Here is a 21,149-nt window from a genome sequence, read left to right on the forward strand (position 1 = left end):
AAAAGAATGAAAATGGGAATTTCTACCTAATGTTGTCATGGTTTTTACCTAAGGTTAGGAGTAAAAGAAACATGAAAAATAAAGCGGTAAGGTAGAATATTGAAAATGGCATGAAAAGAACAATTCAAAATGTAGCACAAGAATGAATTAAAAATACTATTATTTTTATATGGTTTTTATGGAGGAAAATGAATCTAGTAAAAGACTAAAAAACAAATAGCCTAAAATCACTATTTTTTGTTGACGTTTTTTGATCATTTTTTATATGTCAAAATTCGTATTGAAAGGTCTAAAAATGATAGTGAAGATTAGTGTTCTTATTACCTAAAAAAAAAATAGGAAAAGAAATCCAATTAAAACCTATAATACTAATCAAACAAAATGGAAACAGGGGGGGGGGGGGGTAAGTTGAATTAAGGATGGTGAATAGCAATGGGGCGCAGGGTCCGCCAGAGGAGGCCCAAAGGGCATTTTTGGTTACAGGTTTTATTGCAGCAAAAAACGCTGCATCCGGGCCAAGAGGGGGTACGCAGACAGCAAATTAGGCCCAAGAATTATTGTTATAGTTTTTGTTGCCAGAAGGTGATGCATGGGCCTCAGGGGGTGTGAACAGCGTTTTGGCCCAAGGACATTGTTTGATCCACACTCAGATTTACTTTCAGATTTTCAATTTGACAAAAAAAAAAAAAAAAAAACAAAAAGAAATTAAATTAAAAAATAAAGAGAAATGGGGAATTAGGGTAAAGGTACGTGTGGCCATTCAGATTCAACTCTTAGCTCTCTCTTTACGAAGTCACCGGAGCGGCTGCCGGGAATCGCTCACGGCGGTGCTCGTTCATGAATCTCCACATTCAGCACACCGCCGGTGTCGAACTCTCGCCTTCTTTCTACTTCTATGCTCTGTTTTCTCACACTCTCGATAACCACTCTCAATTCTACCGACGAAAATAAACCCTAAACCTAAAGAGAAACATTAAACGGCGGCGAGCAATGTTATGAAGCCACTTGCTTGGGGGAAACACTCAGGGACGTCTAATCTATGCACCGGTGACGAAATGTCGAACTAAGAGCGAAGGAATTGGACGTACTAACCTCGCGACGAAACTGAGCAACATATACCGAAATCCAGACTCCGTGTTCTTGATGTACACTGAAGGCGCGAAATGAACGCGATAAGCGGAGAACTTCTTCAGGTGAGTCTCGATTCCTCTTTAGCTCTTGCTTGCCGCTTCATCTTCTTCTTCTCCTCTGTTCTTTTTTCTTTCGGTTTTGCGTGTGTGCGTATATTTCTGTGGTTGAGTGATTGAGAGCTGAGAGATGATGATTGAAGGTGTGATGGAGGTTTAGCTCGGTTGAAAGAGTTTCAGCGGTTGAAACTCTAACAACACTGATGATTCAGAGCTTTTGTGTGGGGTGAGGATAATGAAGATTGAGAGAATTGGAGAGTAGAGTTGAAGATGCTGAAGCTTGTGGAGGATGTTGAAGATGGATGAGAGAAGAATGTGAGAATGAGCGTGAAGGTTTATGGTGTGTAGAGGATTGAATGATGGGAGAGGTTCAGTTATATAGTTGATGAGGGAGGAAATCAGTTATGGCTTGATTAATCCGAGCCGCTGAATTGAAGTAGGAGGTTAGGAATTGAGGGTGAGGATTTACTTGACTCAGTCTGTTAGAGTCAGTTAACTCGGTCGGTTATACTGAGTTGATATAGGACTCAGTTAGTTGGTGTGAGCTGGCAGTTAGTTACATTGGTTAAAAAACAGTTAGATGGAGTTTGTTAGTTAGGTTAGTTGATTGTTGGTAACTGTTAGTGGAAAAGTTAGTTATGAGAGTGTTTTTCTGTTATAAAGGCTGGTTAGAAGAGTTAGAATCTGTTACTAGAGTTTGTTAGGCTTGAAATGTGGTTGTGAGTTAGTTATAGGATCTCCTAGGTGGTTATAGTTGGTTAAAACTGTTAGATTCTGTTATAGGTGTTAGTTAACAGTTAGAAGGAGGGGTTAGTTATGGATGGCAGGGCTAGTATGTGGTTATGTTAGAATAGTTTTGAAAATGTACAGGGGCTGTATAGATTGGTTTAGTGTGCATAATGCTGCATGTTCATGGTATAGAATTTGAATGCTCTTGTTTTTGAATTTTGTATGGAAGCTGGCTGATTTGCTAGTAATTATCAAAACTGAATGATGTAAAATGGTATGGTTAATCTTATAAATTGTGGCCTGTTTGAATGGTGCCATGGATTTGTAAATGAGAAAGCTTTCGGTTCTAAGTATGCTTGTGTATGAATTTTCCATTGATGTATATGCAGGGTTGGATGATGGAGCTTATAGATGCAATTTGATTGAAGGGATTTTGGGCTAGCTGTAGCAGGGATCTTGTTGAATTTGCTATGTAGGTGAATTGTTTTGTTGATTGAATTTGTTTGTGCTTGGTACTGATGCATTTCCGTTTTGGCGCAGGTTTAGGATATTTGGACGGGACTGTCATGAAAGTCAATTATGGGAGGTTTGAAGTTAGAATTTTTGAATTCAAAAGCTGAAGGTTAGTTATGGTTTATACGAGTGAAGGTTAGGCTGTTAGTTTAAATCTGTTATTGTTAGGAAACTGTTAGGAAATGGGTTTAAAGAAGTTTGTAAGGTTGAATGGAGATGATTATGATGTTGTCGTGAAAGGTTTAAAAAATGGTTTAGGTTTGATTTAGGGACTGCTGTTTGGTATGGTATTCTGTATGCTGAATGGACTGGTTTTATCACTTGATATTTTCCGACCCAATTTCACATTGCAGGATCATTTCAGTTCTGAATTCTCTTGCAGGGCTGCAATTTGGAATAGAAGAAGTGCAGTTGGGTCATTTGCTTTGTGGATTTTCGATTTGGTTTAGATAGTTCAGCAAGTTTGGCTTAAGATGTAATGGCGGTTCAAGACGCAGGGTGTCTGTTTTTGGACTGTTTTATTGATGCTCTGAATGCATGTGTGTGCAGGTTGACCGAGCATGGAACAGATCTGAGTTGGCACTCGATTGTTGTAGGAGCGGTTTCCGTAACAGCAACTTATAGACACTGGATCGTTGGGACAAGGCAAATGGAATTTGATTTGAATCAAGTTTTGTGGCTATTTGGCTATACTTTAGGATAGGTGGTTTGTGGTTTGTATCTGTAGTTTTTTTTTGTATATGTAGCAGAGGATGGACATGGTTTGTAAGTGGTAGTGAATTGTACTTGAAAGTTTGAACTTGAATTTGAATGAATGTATTTGAACTAATGATGAACTTGAATGGTATTGTCTTGCAACTTTTGCACAAACCATAGATGTATCCTATTGCCTTGTAATTTGTATTCCGCACAAGCCCATGAGCATACTCTCTTGGTACTTCTTGGATTTATTTAGATGAATTTTTGTATGAAACTTTTGAAATCCATGGACTAGCTAGAGAAGAAAGAAGCTTATTTGACTTCCACTTGAACTTTGAATTTTCCTTTTTTCGAATTCTCTAATATTTCTTCAATATTGTCATGCTTGAATAAACCCATAGATGAAGTCCTTTAAGAAAGACTTGAGAGAGATTTTGGTCAAAAGACAACCTCCCATGGTTGATTTTGACCAAGAGTTAAAGCTTAGACACACATCTCTACATTTGCCATGATTTTCAAAACTCCATATAAATCCCGATTTTTGCCTTGGATGAAAGCACCTTGCATTTAATGATGAATTGAAATCGTAGATGGTGAAATGAATCCATGTGAACCTTGATCTATAAGAATCTCAATTCAAACTCAATTTTTTTGAATGGAGCCCGAATGAATGACTTGAACCACAAGTGGTAATGAAACCTCGCCTCGGATGATGGACAAATCCACCCTTCTGATGAAGCTTCAAGCAAATAACTTGTACCTTGAGTAACCAGATGAACCAAACCTCAAATTGGTGAATAAATCAGATGAAACCTTAATGATCCAAGATCCTTGATCCCATGCCAATTTATTGATTAATGATGCATGATGAGTTAGATGACCTAATGGAAGGTATGTACATGAAATGCGAAGCCTAAGCCAATTAGAAATTAAAGGGTAGGACAAATTTGGGGTATGACAGCTGCCCCTATTTAATCGTCTTAAACCTGAAGGTGAGATTGGCGTTAGCCTTTCGAACATTCGAGGTAGAAGAAGATTAAATATCAAGACCTGAAATTTGTCCTGAAGAGAAGATGATGTAAGTGTTATTACTATTTTTTGTTTTGATATTTGCTGGGGAAAGAGAATTTTTGTTTTTTTTCTGGTGGAAGAATTTACAGTGAGTAATTGGATGAATGGAGATAGCTTGTAACGTAGCCTAGGTGCCAATACAAGGTTCTCAAAGGAAGCGGTTGCATGAAATAATGACTGAAAAGATAAGATCTCGTGCGATCCACGACTCAACATCGACTCGACAACAAGAGAGGAAAGAAAAGATCTTGTGCGACCTTCAGGACAAAAACAGAAAAGGATCTCGTGCGACCTAAGACTCGACATCGGGAGAAGACCTCGTACGATCCTCAAAACTGAAAGGAAAAGATCTCGTGCGACCTATGACTCAACCTCGGGAAAAGACCTCGTACGATCTTCAAAACTGAAAGGAAAAGATCTCGTGCGACCTATGACTCAACATCGGGAGAAGACCTCGTACGATCTTCAAAACTGAAAGGAAAAGATCTCGTGCGACCTATGACTCAACATCGGGAGAAGACCTCGTACGATCCTCAAAACTGAAAGGAAAAGATCTCGTGCGACCTATGACTCAACATCGGGAGAAGACCTCGTACGATCTTCAAAACTAAAAGGAAAAGATCTCGTGCGACCTATGACTCAACATCGGGAGAAGACCTCGTGCGATCCTCATGACCGAATAGACCTCGTACGATCTAAGACTCAACATCGGGAGAAGACCTCGTGCGATCTTCAGGACAGAATAGACCTCATACGATCTAAGACTCAACATCGGGAGAAGACCTCGTGCGATCTTCAGGACAGAATAGACCTCGTACGATCTAAGACTCAACATCGGGGTTCGGTTTTGAAATGGTTTGCCAAGTAGCAAATTGGGCTTTGAAAAAGGTTTTCCAGGTTAGGAACTGGGCTTTGAAAGGGTTTGCCAGGTTAGGAACTGGGCTTTGACAACACGGTGGTTGGACTTGAAAAGTTTTCCCGTACGGGGAAAGGGATCACGGAGACTAGTGACGACTAGACTCGATCAAAAGACGTAATCACGAAGATATTGATGCTTGCGAAGCATAAGAATTACATTAATCCCTCAGGCCAAAGGCGGGGTGTAACTCTTCAAGAGTGGCAATCGCTCGAATTGCCACACACCAAGTATGGTTTATTCAAACGCTTGGAAAATGAGATGGGTTGAATGCCCACCCTCATTCGTACTCTATTTTGCACGCAGCACACGGGAAATAACCTTGGAGACAACGATTCTGACGAAGAAAGACAGGAGAGAGAAGATAAGATTTCTTTTGGGGATTGAGAATACCAGGTATTGGCACCAAGGTTTGAGGAGGTTTGTGGTGTAGTAGCAGATATCAGTCGAGGTTTGTGAGGACATTTTTTATGTGGGGAAGTACCGTCGTCTTGATTGAGTGATGATTTGTGTTATCTGGCTTATGCTTTGTATGCATGTTTGAATTTTTCTGTGGCGTAATGCTCCATTTTGATGGATATGCTACGCTTTTGAGGATGCAATGTTATATGTAGTGAACGCTATATGCAGAGTGCCAAATAAAGGCATTAGTGAGGTAAACACCAGGGAAAATCCCCTTAGTGTTAAGGACCATGTGGAGGTGCCAATAGATATTGGACTTTGATTTGTAAGATGCACTTTTCTTTGAAGAAGAAAAAAAACTGACTTCTCACCATGTGCCACTGCTTGGAGGATTTTCAGCTTGAGGAGATTCCCTCGATTCACCATGTTGAGGATGAGAAATCCAGATAAGGAGCCTTGATTAGGGAAGTAGAACAACTCCTAGGAGAAATAAACTCCTATGCTTGAGGAATGGAACAAACTCTCAGGGGAAATAAACTCCGTGCTTGGGGAGGGACCAAGGTTCCAGGAGAAATGAACTCCTATGATTAGGGAGGGGCCAATAAAGCTCCGAGGATCGTGCTCCAAGTTTCATGACCCATGAAGGAAATTGCCCCCGTGGATCCTTGGAGAGATTTGTCGAATCTCGACGTAACTGCCCCAGATTGGTAGAATTTGAGAGAGGTTAAACCTCGATTCAATTGCCCCTGATTAGTTGAATTTGAGAGAGATTCCTCGACATGATTGCCCCAAATTGATCAAAGCTTGAAGAGATTTATCGACATGATTGCCCCAGATATGCTGAATTTGAGAGGTCAAACCTCGACTTAATTGCCCCCTGATTAGGTACATCTTACTAGAATCCTCAAGCCTTCATTGTTTTGAAGTTAAACAAACATGGGAACAACTTTACCACGCTCAACGGAGTCTTCAAACTCTTCCATTCAAGGTAATCAAGGAAAGCATTAACTGTTCATGCCCAACGGAGTTCTTTGGATAACTTGCCCCTTGATGGTCGACATTTGAGGTGATTAGCCTTTATTCCTCGGAGTTCTCAAGTCTCTTGTATTTTGACATGATCAAGTTACTTACTGATTCTCATCATGGTAATTTCCTTGATGTTAAGCACATATTTTGCATGCAAAAGAATGTTAATTCTAAGAATGATTATTCTAATGCAAAGCCTATGTTAGTCTTGAAGTTGTAAAACTTTTTTTGTGAAATGAGGTTGCGACCTCTTGTGAATGGATCACTAGTTGACACAACCTCGATTTTTGCATATGAAAGATAAAGCAAACGTACGATACCAACATGGATATGTGTCTCACTTCATTGGGAGTCAGTTAAACACTATCTCTTCGGAATGCGCTTTCAAGATAAACCCTACTTCAATTAGGACTTTTAAGGGTTGTAACTTGGCCGGGTTCACGGTTTAAAGAAACAAAGGATATTTAGGCTCAAAATTATTTGTACCCATCCCCTTCGTGATGTTCTCCAGTCCTATGTTCAATTAACTCGACACGAGTGTTCATCCCTCACAAGGAATTTGAAATGGTTGAGGAATCAATGAGGTTCTTTGGACATGGCGGTCGCTCACTTTTTATTCTTATGATTCATTGTCACACGACTTTGTTTTTGCTTGGCAATTTCATCATCATTTTTTTTTTTTATGCTTCTTTTGTCATTTTTCTTTTCATCCTTTTCTTCTTATATTTTTTTTTTGCCATTTCTTTCTTGCTATTATTTTTTTTGAACAAGTCGTGTGACTTCGCATTATCTTTGATTCGTTGGAGGTGATTGCGACTGCCTCACTCCTTTGATTTGATGAAGGATTATCATTGTGGTATCATCATCTTTTGATCTCTTGATGGAATAAGGATAATCATTGCGGTTTTGACATTCCTCAACCTTTTGAAGGATAACCATTGTTGTATCCTTAGATGCATACCCTTTTGGTGAGTTCTGAACGCTCGATCAAGTTAAATGAACACTACCCTGCCCCAAGGTTAAAATAAGGGTTTTTTATGATTAGAAAAGAAACTCCTACTTCAAGGCTCAAAGGGGTTGACGAGGGTCTATCTCCCTTATATCTCCGGTGTTTGGGGATTTGAAATAATGCCTGTACATCCTCAGTAAGGTTTTTATTCAAAAACACACGATTAGAGATTTTGCATTTTTATTTTTCATCATTCTCCCTCCGCTCTTTGCCTAAGCAAGCGATTAGTAAAGTTGGTATCGTAATGCCAAAAACATTTTATGAGTGATAACGAATGGGTTTTTTCAAGACAAACATAAACAATGTATTTTATTTTCATTCAGACATTAACAAGTTTTTACATGCTAGCAATGCTTAAACAAACAATAAAATGTTACAAATGAGAATGCAATGAAGAAACTAAATGAATGCCATTGTTGAGGAGACTTGACTCCGTCTGGACTTGTTGCTCTTGAATACTTTCTGTAGTTCTTTCCAAACACTTCAGACTACTTCAAAAGAGAACCCCAACGAAGTCATCCATGAATTGTAAACTTTTGCCTTACTTTAAGGATTCGAGCAATGCGAGTGATGCAATGCTCAAGATAAGAGTACGTCTTGCTTATCCCTCATGCGGGAGCCCCAAGCATAGATGTTGTAGAAGTATTCATTATCAAAAGTGGAGGAACCTTGCATGGTCATCAAACTGAGAACTTGTGGTGAAGAAGACCTTGAGAATGAGGAGCATTGTGTAGAATACTCTTGATTACCACATGGAAGAAGATTCTGACGAAGTCACCCAAGAATTTGTAATGCTTTAGGGATTCGAGCAATGCGAATGATGCAATGCTCAAGATAAGAGTGCGTCTTGCTTACCCCTCGTGCGGGAGCCCCAAGCATATTCATTGAAGAATTATTTGCCGTCAAACATGGAGGAACTTTGCGTGATCACCAAACTTGGAGAAGTTACTTGTTGCAAGGAGAGCTCAAACACCAACTGAAACACCAACCTCCACGGATACAACTGAGCATAAGAACCTTGAGAATGAGAGATGCTTCTACAAAACATTCTTGATTACTTTTTGAAAAAGATTCTGACAAAGTTGCTCGAGAATTTGTGGTGTTATCATACCAACGAGTTCAAACAAGGAAGTAGCCTTCTACAAAACAGGAAATACTTGAAATGAGAACACAGAAAGGAAATGATGATTGCCATAGTTGAGGAGACTTGACTCCTTCTGGGCTTATTCTTCTTTTTTTTTCTTTTTTTGATACTTTCTGGAATACGGGCATTCACTTAGGTATGAACTCTTCGTTTTATGCGCAGGCCATTTGGAGTGAATGATATTACTTTGGAGTCAACGAGATCTTGGACTTTGTGTTTCATCGCCCTACAATTCTCAACATCATGGCCAGGTGCCCCGGAATGGAACTCGCATCGAGCATTGGCATCAAAATTGGGAGGAAGCTTTTCAGGCGTAGCCGACTCTCGTAGCTCAATCAACTGAAGTTCTAGCAGGCGAGGAAGTAACTGAGCATAAGGCATCGGGACCGGATTGATAAGCCTCTGAGGTATCTTAGGCTTTTTCCCACACATCCGGTCTCCTTGATTCATTCTAGGGGCATGAACATTTTGACGTGGAGGCAATGTCACTTGAAATCGAGGGAGAGCTCCCTGAGGCATCCCATGAGTGAAAAGAGATCCTATTGGGGAGAAGGGATCAACAACTTCTGTTGCAGCAACAGGAACAACATCACCTTCCTTCCTTAATACCGTCTTCAGAACTTCCATGACCAAGCTCAATTGAGTCTTCAACTGACTATTTTCCTCCTTTAGTGCATCCTGATTATGGACCAAGTCTTGCATCTCCAACATAAGATGACCCATTTGTTCCCTCATCTCATCCATTTCCTCACGGAGTTGTTCCATAGTTGATTTTGGAGTCGTGGCGGTGAGAAGTCAAATTTGTTGTTGATCTTGAAATCTGAAGAGAAAGGGTCCCATAAGTATCTGAGAGAACCATGAAATGCATGATAGTATGAATGCATGTTTCGTTTATGAGAGATCCTAAAGTCTTTTCACACCTTTTTTGTTCTCTTTTGGAATCAAAGTTTTTTGTTTTTTTTTTGTATAGAATATCTTTTCTTTTCTTTTTTTCTGATCTTCTATTTCTTTTTTCTTTTTTCTCTTTTCATTCTTTTTTCGGAAATAGACTTTAGGATCCCTCACAAATGAAGTGGATGAAACAATGATGGTATGCAATGCAAAGGCATGGGATCAAGGTCCATATAATCTTAGTAACCACTGTACAATCCTCTGAATAACTGATATGAAACCTCTGTACAGGCCAAATGTCACAGGATCAAAGGTTCGACGCCTTTTTGGAATACCAGAATATCAAGAGCCATGAGAACAGACCAAATAAAGGTCCAACCTCGAGTATGAAGAAGCAATGGTATGTAGGAGCCAAGGTTTCCTGTCCCACCCCAATCTCACGGGTATGTAGTCTAGACACGGACAAGTGGTCCCTAATGGTCACTGGGGTCTATAGTTCCCATGGGTACAAAGTGTTTGAGGCAACAAGCGTGCCAGACACAGTGTTCCATGAAAGAACCTCGCCCAGTTGTGGTACCCCATATTGAACTCATCCATAGCAAGCGCTACGGTAGTCAACATGAGCATCCACGCTAATCCTATGTGTCACTTGGCCTGGGTAGTGGGCCTTTTACCTCACACAAACCCCCCACCTGCAAAACAGAACAGAAGACCCCAAGGAACACAAAATATAATCCATATGCATGATGTGCAAACAAAAATAAACATGATATGCAAGCAGAGAATAAGCATGCAAACATATATACAAGGTATAGACATAAAAACAAGTAAACACCCAGTAAATAAACAAACAAACGCAGGCTAGGATCGACTCACTAAGGATGGACCAGCAACAGGTCTAGCAACATCCCCAGCAGAGTCGCCAGCTGTCGCACGCTCGCGAAAAATGAACAGAGTCGCCACCAATATATTTATCCCATAAGGGAAAGGAATATCAGAAAACCTAACAAAGGAAGGAACAAGGTCTTGCGACCAGAGAATCAAGGTACGGGAGTCGGTTACGCGAGGGGAAGGTATTAGCACCCCTCGCGCCCATCGTAATCGATGGTATCCACCTACATTTGTTTCTATCTAAAGGGTGTATACTATGTCTATGTCTATATGCGAATGAATGCAAAAGAAATACGGGGAAAAGAAGGAATATTTACAAATGTGCTCGTTCAAGCCCCGCGACTTGATGCCTACGTATCCTTTTCAGGAATCAGAGCGCCGTAGTTCGTCTAAAGATTTTCTGTTTGTTTTTGTGTTTTTTAGTTGGGCGGCGTTAACGTTCGCGCTCTTGCATAAGGGATCGACCTAGGATGCAATGGAGCGGAAATAACGGTGCCCTTAAGAAAGCGAGAGAAGAGAGAGAGAGAGTTTGAGTGTTTCGAGGAAATCCCTTAAGCAAGGGAAACTCGAGTTACTCTTTGGTTTGTGTTTTTTAAAGATTGGGAATTTACGCCTGAAATGGAACCCTTAAGCAAGGGAGCCCCAAGCACCCGAACATCCCTTAAGCAAGAGAAGTTACAAGCTTCCATTCCCTTTTTATTAGTCAAAGTATTTATTAGTCATTTTTTATGAGTTTTCTTGGTATTTTTTATGGGAGTTTATTCAAGTATTTTTAGAGTGTTTTATGGTTGTAAAAGAAAAAGAATGAAAATGGGAATTTCTACCTAATGTTGTCATGGTTTTTACCTAAGGTTAGGAGTAAAAGAAACATGAAAAATAAAGCGGTAAGGTAGAATATTGAAAATGGCATGAAAAGAACAATTCAAAATGTAGCACAAGAATGAATTAAAAATACTATTATTTTTATATGGTTTTTATGGAGGAAAATGAATCTAGTAAAAGACTAAAAAACAAATAGCCTAAAATCACTATTTTTTGTTGACGTTTTTTGATCATTTTTTATATGTCAAAATTCGTATTGAAAGGTCTAAAAATGATAGTGAAGATTAGTGTTCTTATTACCTAAAAAAAAAATAGGAAAAGAAATCCAATTAAAACCTATAATACTAATCAAACAAAATGGAAACGGGGGGGGGGGTAAGTTGAATTAAGGATGGTGAATAGCAATGGGGCGCAGGGTCCGCCAGAGGAGGCCCAAAGGGCATTTTTGGTTACAGGTTTTATTGCAGCAAAAAACGCTGCATCCGGGCCAAGAGGGGGTACGCAGACAGCAAATTAGGCCCAAGAATTATTGTTATAGTTTTTGTTGCCAGAAGGTGATGCATGGGCCTCAGGGGGTGTGAACAGCGTTTTGGCCCAAGGACATTGTTTGATCCACACTCAGATTTACTTTCAGATTTTCAATTTGACAAAAAAAAAAAAAAAAAAACAAAAAGAAATTAAATTAAAAAATAAAGAGAAATGGGGAATTAGGGTAAAGGTACGTGTGGCCATTCAGATTCAACTCTTAGCTCTCTCTTTACGAAGTCACCGGAGCGGCTGCCGGGAATCGCTCACGGCGGTGCTCGTTCATGAATCTCCACATTCAGCACACCGCCGGTGTCGAACTCTCGCCTTCTTTCTACTTCTATGCTCTGTTTTCTCACACTCTCGATAACCACTCTCAATTCTACCGACGAAAATAAACCCTAAACCTAAAGAGAAACATTAAACGGCGGCGAGCAATGTTATGAAGCCACTTGCTTGGGGGAAACACTCAGGGACGTCTAATCTATGCACCGGTGACGAAATGTCGAACTAAGAGCGAAGGAATTGGACGTACTAACCTCGCGACGAAACTGAGCAACATATACCGAAATCCAGACTCCGTGTTCTTGATGTACACTGAAGGCGCGAAATGAACGCGATAAGCGGAGAACTTCTTCAGGTGAGTCTCGATTCCTCTTTAGCTCTTGCTTGCCGCTTCATCTTCTTCTTCTCCTCTGTTCTTTTTTCTTTCGGTTTTGCGTGTGTGCGTATATTTCTGTGGTTGAGTGATTGAGAGCTGAGAGATGATGATTGAAGGTGTGATGGAGGTTTAGCTCGGTTGAAAGAGTTTCAGCGGTTGAAACTCTAACAACACTGATGATTCAGAGCTTTTGTGTGGGGTGAGGATAATGAAGATTGAGAGAATTGGAGAGTAGAGTTGAAGATGCTGAAGCTTGTGGAGGATGTTGAAGATGGATGAGAGAAGAATGTGAGAATGAGCGTGAAGGTTTATGGTGTGTAGAGGATTGAATGATGGGAGAGGTTCAGTTATATAGTTGATGAGGGAGGAAATCAGTTATGGCTTGATTAATCCGAGCCGCTGAATTGAAGTAGGAGGTTAGGAATTGAGGGTGAGGATTTACTTGACTCAGTCTGTTAGAGTCAGTTAACTCGGTCGGTTATACTGAGTTGATATAGGACTCAGTTAGTTGGTGTGAGCTGGCAGTTAGTTACATTGGTTAAAAAACAGTTAGATGGAGTTTGTTAGTTAGGTTAGTTGATTGTTGGTAACTGTTAGTGGAAAAGTTAGTTATGAGAGTGTTTTTCTGTTATAAAGGCTGGTTAGAAGAGTTAGAATCTGTTACTAGAGTTTGTTAGGCTTGAAATGTGGTTGTGAGTTAGTTATAGGATCTCCTAGGTGGTTATAGTTGGTTAAAACTGTTAGATTCTGTTATAGGTGTTAGTTAACAGTTAGAAGGAGGGGTTAGTTATGGATGGCAGGGCTAGTATGTGGTTATGTTAGAATAGTTTTGAAAATGTACAGGGGCTGTATAGATTGGTTTAGTGTGCATAATGCTGCATGTTCATGGTATAGAATTTGAATGCTCTTGTTTTTGAATTTTGTATGGAAGCTGGCTGATTTGCTAGTAATTATCAAAACTGAATGATGTAAAATGGTATGGTTAATCTTATAAATTGTGGCCTGTTTGAATGGTGCCATGGATTTGTAAATGAGAAAGCTTTCGGTTCTAAGTATGCTTGTGTATGAATTTTCCATTGATGTATATGCAGGGTTGGATGATGGAGCTTATAGATGCAATTTGATTGAAGGGATTTTGGGCTAGCTGTAGCAGGGATCTTGTTGAATTTGTTATGTAGGTGAATTGTTTTGTTGATTGAATTTGTTTGTGCTTGGTACTGATGCATTTCCGTTTTGGCGCAGGTTTAGGATATTTGGACGGGACTGTCATGAAAGTCAATTATGGGAGGTTTGAAGTTAGAATTTTTGAATTCAAAAGCTGAAGGTTAGTTATGGTTTATACGAGTGAAGGTTAGGCTGTTAGTTTAAATCTGTTATTGTTAGGAAACTGTTAGGAAATGGGTTTAAAGAAGTTTGTAAGGTTGAATGGAGATGATTATGATGTTGTCGTGAAAGGTTTAAAAAATGGTTTAGGTTTGATTTAGGGACTGCTGTTTGGTATGGTATTCTGTATGCTGAATGGACTGGTTTTATCACTTGATATTTTCCGACCCAATTTCACATTGCAGGATCATTTCAGTTCTGAATTCTCTTGCAGGGCTGCAATTTGGAATAGAAGAAGTGCAGTTGGGTCATTTGCTTTGTGGATTTTCGATTTGGTTTAGATAGTTCAGCAAGTTTGGCTTAAGATGTAATGGCGGTTCAAGACGCAGGGTGTCTGTTTTTGGACTGTTTTATTGATGCTCTGAATGCATGTGTGTGCAGGTTGACCGAGCATGGAACAGATCTGAGTTGGCACTCGATTGTTGTAGGAGCGGTTTCCGTAACAGCAACTTATAGACACTGGATCGTTGGGACAAGGCAAATGGAATTTGATTTGAATCAAGTTTTGTGGCTATTTGGCTATACTTTAGGATAGGTGGTTTGTGGTTTGTATCTGTAGTTTTTTTTTGTATATGTAGCAGAGGATGGACATGGTTTGTAAGTGGTAGTGAATTGTACTTGAAAGTTTGAACTTGAATTTGAATGAATGTATTTGAACTAATGATGAACTTGAATGGTATTGTCTTGCAACTTTTGCACAAACCATAGATGTATCCTATTGCCTTGTAATTTGTATTCCGCACAAGCCCATGAGCATACTCTCTTGGTACTTCTTGGATTTATTTAGATGAATTTTTGTATGAAACTTTTGAAATCCATGGACTAGCTAGAGAAGAAAGAAGCTTATTTGACTTCCACTTGAACTTTGAATTTTCCTTTTTTCGAATTCTCTAATATTTCTTCAATATTGTCATGCTTGAATAAACCCATAGATGAAGTCCTTTAAGAAAGACTTGAGAGAGATTTTGGTCAAAAGACAACCTCCCATGGTTGATTTTGACCAAGAGTTAAAGCTTAGACACACATCTCTACATTTGCCATGATTTTCAAAACTCCACATAAATCCCGATTTTTGCCTTGGATGAAAGCACCTTGCATTTAATGATGAATTGAAATCGTAGATGGTGAAATGAATCCATGTGAACCTTGATCTATAAGAATCTCAATTCAAACTCAATTTTTTTGAATGGAGCCCGAATGAATGACTTGAACCACAAGTGGTAATGAAACCTCGCCTCGGATGATGGACAAATCCACCCTTCTGATGAAGCTTCAAGCAAATAACTTGTACCTTGAGTAACCAGATGAACCAAACCTCAAATTGGTGAATAAATCAGATGAAACCTTAATGATCCAAGATCCTTGATCCCATGCCAATTTATTGATTAATGATGCATGATGAGTTAGATGACCTAATGGAAGGTATGTACATGAAATGCGAAGCCTAAGCCAATTAGAAATTAAAGGGTAGGACAAATTTGGGGTATGACAATGTTTTTTAAGTGTTTTCTTTGTATTTTTTATGGGGATTTTATTTGAATATTTGTTAGATGTTTTATGTGTTGTAAAGAAAAAAGAATGAAAAGAGGGGATTTCTACCTAATATTATCATGGTTTCTACCTAAGGTTAGGATTTAAAAGAAGCATGGAAAATAAAGCGCTAAGTAGAATATTGAAAATAGCATGAAAAAGAACAAGTCAAAATATAGCACAAAAGTGAATTAAAAGTACTATTATTTTTATGTTGATTTTTATGAGAGAAATTGAATTACAAGTCAAGTAAAAAGACTAAAAAACAAATAGCCTAAAACTAATATTTTTTATGATTATTTTTTATGTCAAAAATTATATTACAAGTCTAAAATAAGAGATGAAAATGAGTGTTTTATCACCTAAAAGAAAATTGGTAAAAATCTAATTAAAAGACCTAAATTCTACTAATTTTCTAATGTGAATCAGGGGGGTGTTAATTGAATTCATGGTGGTGAATAGCAAGCGCTGGGCCCAGGGTGTTGGCCAAGCAAAGGCTTTTCTGTTTCAGAATCTCTTATGTCAAAAACGATGGTGTGATGGGCCTAGTGATGGGGTATAAATGGCAAAGCGCAGGCCCACAGAGAGATTGTATTGATCCAGATTAACATGGCTTAATCAGATTTTGTTTTTGCTCTAATTCCTATTTAGAATTAAAATAATAATAAAAAAATAATTAATTAAAATGATAGAAAAAGAAATAATTGGAAGGGATTAGGGTTGAGAAAGGGGCGACGATTCATCTTCCATACTCAGACTCTCCTTCTTCTTCTCTCGCCCACGAAACGGCGGCGGCGGCGCAACCTTCACCTAAGAAACCTAACGGCGCGCCACCTGGAAATAATCAAAGCCCCACCTCCCTCGCACCTTTCACCTCCAAATTCAAACCTAATCTCAATCGATTTCACTTTGCTAGCCCTCTTTCTACGCAAGAATCTGAAAACCCTACGTCTACAAAGTTCATGAAACATCACATGCTATGATTAGGTGAGAAGAAGGTAAGAGGAACCTGATTGAAGTCCGATGAAGAAAACAGAAGGCTTAGAAATTCCGCGCTTGCCGTTGTGCGAAATAAACTCGATAAGCAGAAGATTTTTTCAGGTGAGTCTTGATTTCGCGTGCTTCGTTCTTCCTTAATCTTTCTTCGATTCCGCCTCGTTTCTTGGCTTCTTCCTCTTCAATTTCTGTTCTGAGAATTTTCTGAAGTTTTGTTGTTGCTGCGAGATTGAGCGTAATGATGAAGGTGATGCGATGAGAGTTGCAGAGAGGAGTGGTGATACTCTGAGGTTTAGCACCAGCTAGTCGGAGCTCCAATGGTAAGCTCCAATAGCCTCGGGGATGTGCGTGTGGTGAGGTTATGGAGAAGATGAAGGTGAAGTACCGAATGAAGATGAAGATGAATGAAGGTGGAGAAGATTGAAAATGGTGGAGAGAAGAAAAATGGTGAGCTTGAACTGTGGAGGGAGATTTGAATTTATAGTTAGAGGTGGAGGATGAGAGCCATTGGATTGAGAAAGTTTGTTAGGGCTTTGAAGGGTGAAGATTGAGAGAATCAGTTATTTTCTGTTTTGGTAGTTGAGTATTAGTAACCGATTCTGTTAGTTTCTGTTAGTAGGTTATAAGAGTTTAGAAATGGAGTTAGTTACAAAAGTTAGTTTTGGTTCACTGAATGTTAGGATCGGTTAGAGAAGTTAGTTAGGGCAGTTATTGAATGGAGAAAGTTTGTTAAGATTATTTGGTGGCTGGGCTATTAGGAAAAATCAGTTAGAGGTTGTTAGTGGTTTGTTATAGAAGTTGTGGGTTTTCGCTGAAACAGCTAGGCTGAAACTGAATTAAAACAGGGGATTGATTGATAGGAGAATGGATTAGTTAACTGCTATTTGAAAATTATGTTAGGTACTATGTTTGAAAGTTAGTTAAGTGGAATTGTTAGTAAAACAGTTAGTAGTGAAATTTGTTAATAGGGAGTTGAATGTTAAGACAAACTGTCAGTAGGATTTTGAAGTTAGAATGTGTAACTGCTATTAGAAATCAGCTTTAGTGAATAGGTTTTATGCATTGAGGCTTTGTATCCTTTGAATTGGGCTGAACTGTCAGTATATGTGGGGTTGATTTGGAAATTGGTTGAACACTATTATGCGGGATTGGTTAATTAGGAGGAAATTAGGAAATCTGTTAGTAAAATTTAGAATTGCTAGTACTTGTAAAAAGGTTCATTGAATGTGCAGGGATTTAATTGGGTGTGAAATGGTTTTGAATGTGAATCAGGTTTGGGATTTTGCTGTGGACTGTATTTCTGACTTGGTTTTTTTCTTTGTTTATGCAGGGCTTCTAGGTGATAATTTGGGATACTCGAATTTGATGTGTAAACTGAATACAGAACTATTGCATTGGTTTGTTAGAAGTGCAGACTGGTTTAATGGCAAAGGGCACTGTATTGGCTGCAGGTAATGATGTTAACATGTTTGGTGTGGATTTTGGTTTTTTTATGTACTAGTTAGGGACTGGTTTTGTTAGTTAAAAGAGGAAGGCTGAATTGGGCTAGCACAATGTTATAGACTTGTATAGGAATGGAGAGTTATGATGGGAGACTGCAAAGAGGGTCTGTTATGAATTTAGTTAGAAACTGTCGACTCGGTCGGTTAGAGAGAGTCGCTGTTTGTGAGCTGAGTCTTTTCCTTCATTGATTTTTTCTGTTATATAGCTGTTCTACTGCGCTGGATTTCTGATTGGCTTCTAATTGTTTTTTTTCACAGTGACATAGCCTGCCCGGTTCAAGTTTCAATCTGCACGATGGCATGAAGAAATTTCGAAGAAGCTTTGAAGACGTATGCTGAAGCTTTTTAGGAGTAGGCTTTTTCTTTTGTAGCTTTTGTAACTTCAAAAAAGTTTTAATCACTTTTTCCTTGTAATGGCTCCCTTTTTCTTGTAACTTAGATTTAGATCTCAACTGTTAGGGTGGATTCGGTTTGAATCGAAGTGGTGTGGAAGGTTTGAATTTCTGTATGGTAAATGATAATTGGGATAGAACAAATGTGTAGATTCTTGAATTTAAATTTTGAATGGATTTGAATTAACAGCCTTGAACTCAAAATAACTCATATGTGCAAATTCCTTTGAATCACTCTTGAGTGATGAATAACATGCACTTGAGATCCTCGATATCAAAAGAGAACCCTAACCCACAAACTTGAATCACACTTCTCGCCCATTTAGAAATATTGAACTCATAGCACCTGAACGAATGCTTCACCGTATTGAATCCAAATCCATCCTCACTTCTTGATGAGATCAACCTATTGGCTTTCTTGCCAAAGCTCTTACTTGAGAAATCCTTAAAAGATAAGTCTTGAAGCATGGGGAGTCCTTGAAGAAGATAGGAATTGAAGCATAAATAATCATCTTGACACGAAATCCAATTAACCTCCACAGATGAATCTTAACAAACTCAAACACCACGAACGACAAACCCCATCTCAATGGTATTCAGTCGAAACCTTGAATGATGCACACCTTGTGACTTGGTGAAGAAGAAATCCATGAATCAACCCTAGTACGTATTTCAATACATACAGGGAAACCAGTTGAGATAAGTTTATATGAAGTAGCAACCCTAAACTTTCAAACCTTGATCCCAAAGCCAAGTTATTGATTAATTAATGCATGAGTTATGTTAATGACCTAATGGGAGGTATGTACATGAGACTATGAAATGCATGAGCCTAAGCCAGATAAAATTGAAAGGGTAGGACAAATTTGGGGTATGACACACCTCAACAGGAATCTCTACATGTTCCAGCTCTTTGTCCGATATTTTCTGCACTTCGACCAACATCATCAGGTTTATTAAAAGACATTTCAGCTTCATTGAAAACTACATCTCGATTGGTGATACTCTTCCTGTGACCTGACTCTAGGCACCATAGCCTATAAGCTTTTACTTCTTTAGGGTATCCCATGAACATGCATTTCAGAGCTCTAGGTTTGACCTTGTCTTGCCTGATGTGAGCATAGGCTACGCAGCCAAATACTCTCAGTTTGTCGAGATGTGGTGGATGTCCCAACCAAACTTCTTCAGGTGTCTTCATATCTAACACAGTCGAAGAACATTTGTTTATTAAATATGTTGTTGTCAAAACAGCTTAGCCCAAAACACCTTCTTTAATCCAACACTAGTCAACATGCATCTAACTCTCTCCAAAATAGTTCAATTAAACCTTTCAGCCAAACCATTTTGTTGTGGAGTACCTGCAGTAGTTCTATACCTTGTAATACCAGAGGCAGCACAAAATTTGTCGAACGCCTCATTCCAAAATTTAAGGCCATTATCGGTTCTTAACCTCTTAACCTTTCTGCCATTATGATTTTTGACCAGAGTCTTCCAACTTTTGAAATTCTCAAAAGTTTCATCCTTAGTCTTCTGGATGAATACCCATAATTTTCTAGAATAATCATCTACTATGTGTAGAAAATACCTCGCTCCTGAATGCGATGGACACCTTGCAGGCCCCAAAGATCAGCATGGATGTAATCAAGGGATCCGTGTGTTCTTTGTTTGCCTTTGTTGAACTTCATTTTGCAAGATTTTCCAAGTACACATGGTTCTCAAAATTTCAACTTTTTGACTTTGTCTCCACCAAGCAGATTTTGTTTTCCCAATTCGACCAGACCCCTTTGATTGACATAGCCCAATCTCATGTGCCAAATTTCTGTCTTCGACAAAGGTTTCATGGATGCAACATTTGTCGAACCACTTACAACTTCAGCTTCAAGGGTATACAATCCTTGTTTTCTCATGCTTCTCAAGACTTCCTTCGACCCCTTCATGATTCTAAGGATACTTTTCTCTCCTTGGAAACCATATCCCTTCTTGTTGAATTCACCAAGAGAAATCAAATTTCTCTTAAAATCAGGATCATACCTGACTTCAGTCAACAACCTTATTGACTCATCATGGAGCTTGAATCTCACAGATCCAACACCTACAATCTTGTAAGCTTTGTTGTTTCCCAACAATACAGACCCACCATCTTGATCACATAATTACTCGAGTCACTGCTTGAAACCACAAGAACATCAGATGATGCGAAATCATCTTGAACAATGGTTGCGTTTCCATTATCCTTATCTCCATGTTCTTTCAGGAGATTAGTGCACACCTTTCTTATGTGACCCTCATTCTTACAATGAAAACATCGAATACCAAATACTTCACCACTGTAAGACTTCTACTGACTTTTACCTTTCTTCTTATCGAACTTACCATCCTTTTGCAAGAATTTCCCCTTAATGGCCAAACCTTCACTAACCGTCGAAGGTTTATGCTCCTTTCGTTTTTTCAAGTCCTTATAATACAAGGCTGACTAAACTTCTTCAAAGGTCAGGGACTCCTTTCCATACAAGAGAGTTTCTTTGAAGTGAGCATGTGACCTAGGCAAAACGCACAACAACAACAACAATGCTTGATCTTCATCATCAATCTTCACATCAATATTTTCAAGATCAAGAATCAGCTTATTAAACATATCCAACTGATCAACAAACACTTTGTCTTCAATTATCTTGAATGAATATAAAGCTTGCTTCAGGTAGAGTCGATTTACCAGCGATTTGGTCATGTACAAACTTTCAAGTTTCACCCATAACCCTGACGTCGCTGTCTCCTTTGATACCTTTCGAAGAACCTTATCACCAAGGCTCAACAAAATTGCGCTGTGAGATTTCTCGATCATGGCCGTCTTTTCTTTTTT

General features: G+C 39.0%; 3 long non-coding RNA genes across 4 annotated transcripts; all 3 read left to right on the plus strand.

The window, feature by feature from the left end:
• Positions 1–745: 745 nt before the first annotated feature.
• LOC131595280 (uncharacterized) lies at positions 746–3,299 on the plus strand. The gene is made up of 3 exons (XR_009281806.1): positions 746–1,193; positions 2,306–2,388; positions 2,457–3,299. It is a non-coding gene; the product is annotated as an uncharacterized LOC131595280 (long non-coding RNA).
• An 8,718-nt stretch (positions 3,300–12,017) lies between these two features.
• LOC131595281 (uncharacterized) lies at positions 12,018–14,571 on the plus strand. 2 transcript variants are annotated; one of them, XR_009281807.1, is made up of 3 exons: positions 12,018–12,465; positions 13,578–13,660; positions 13,729–14,571. It is a non-coding gene; the product is annotated as an uncharacterized LOC131595281 (long non-coding RNA). The 2 variants fall into 2 exon arrangements; XR_009281808.1 differs by having other exon boundaries at positions 13,578–13,655.
• Positions 14,572–16,112: 1,541 nt separating this feature from the next.
• LOC131599742 (uncharacterized) lies at positions 16,113–18,496 on the plus strand. The gene is made up of 3 exons (XR_009282897.1): positions 16,113–16,500; positions 17,726–17,846; positions 18,156–18,496. It is a non-coding gene; the product is annotated as an uncharacterized LOC131599742 (long non-coding RNA).
• The last annotated feature ends 2,653 nt before the right edge of the window (positions 18,497–21,149 follow it).

This window comes from Vicia villosa, linkage group LG4 (genome assembly GCF_029867415.1).
Source record: "Vicia villosa cultivar HV-30 ecotype Madison, WI linkage group LG4, Vvil1.0, whole genome shotgun sequence".
In the NCBI taxonomy this organism is placed as follows: Eukaryota; Viridiplantae; Streptophyta; class Magnoliopsida; order Fabales; family Fabaceae; genus Vicia; species Vicia villosa.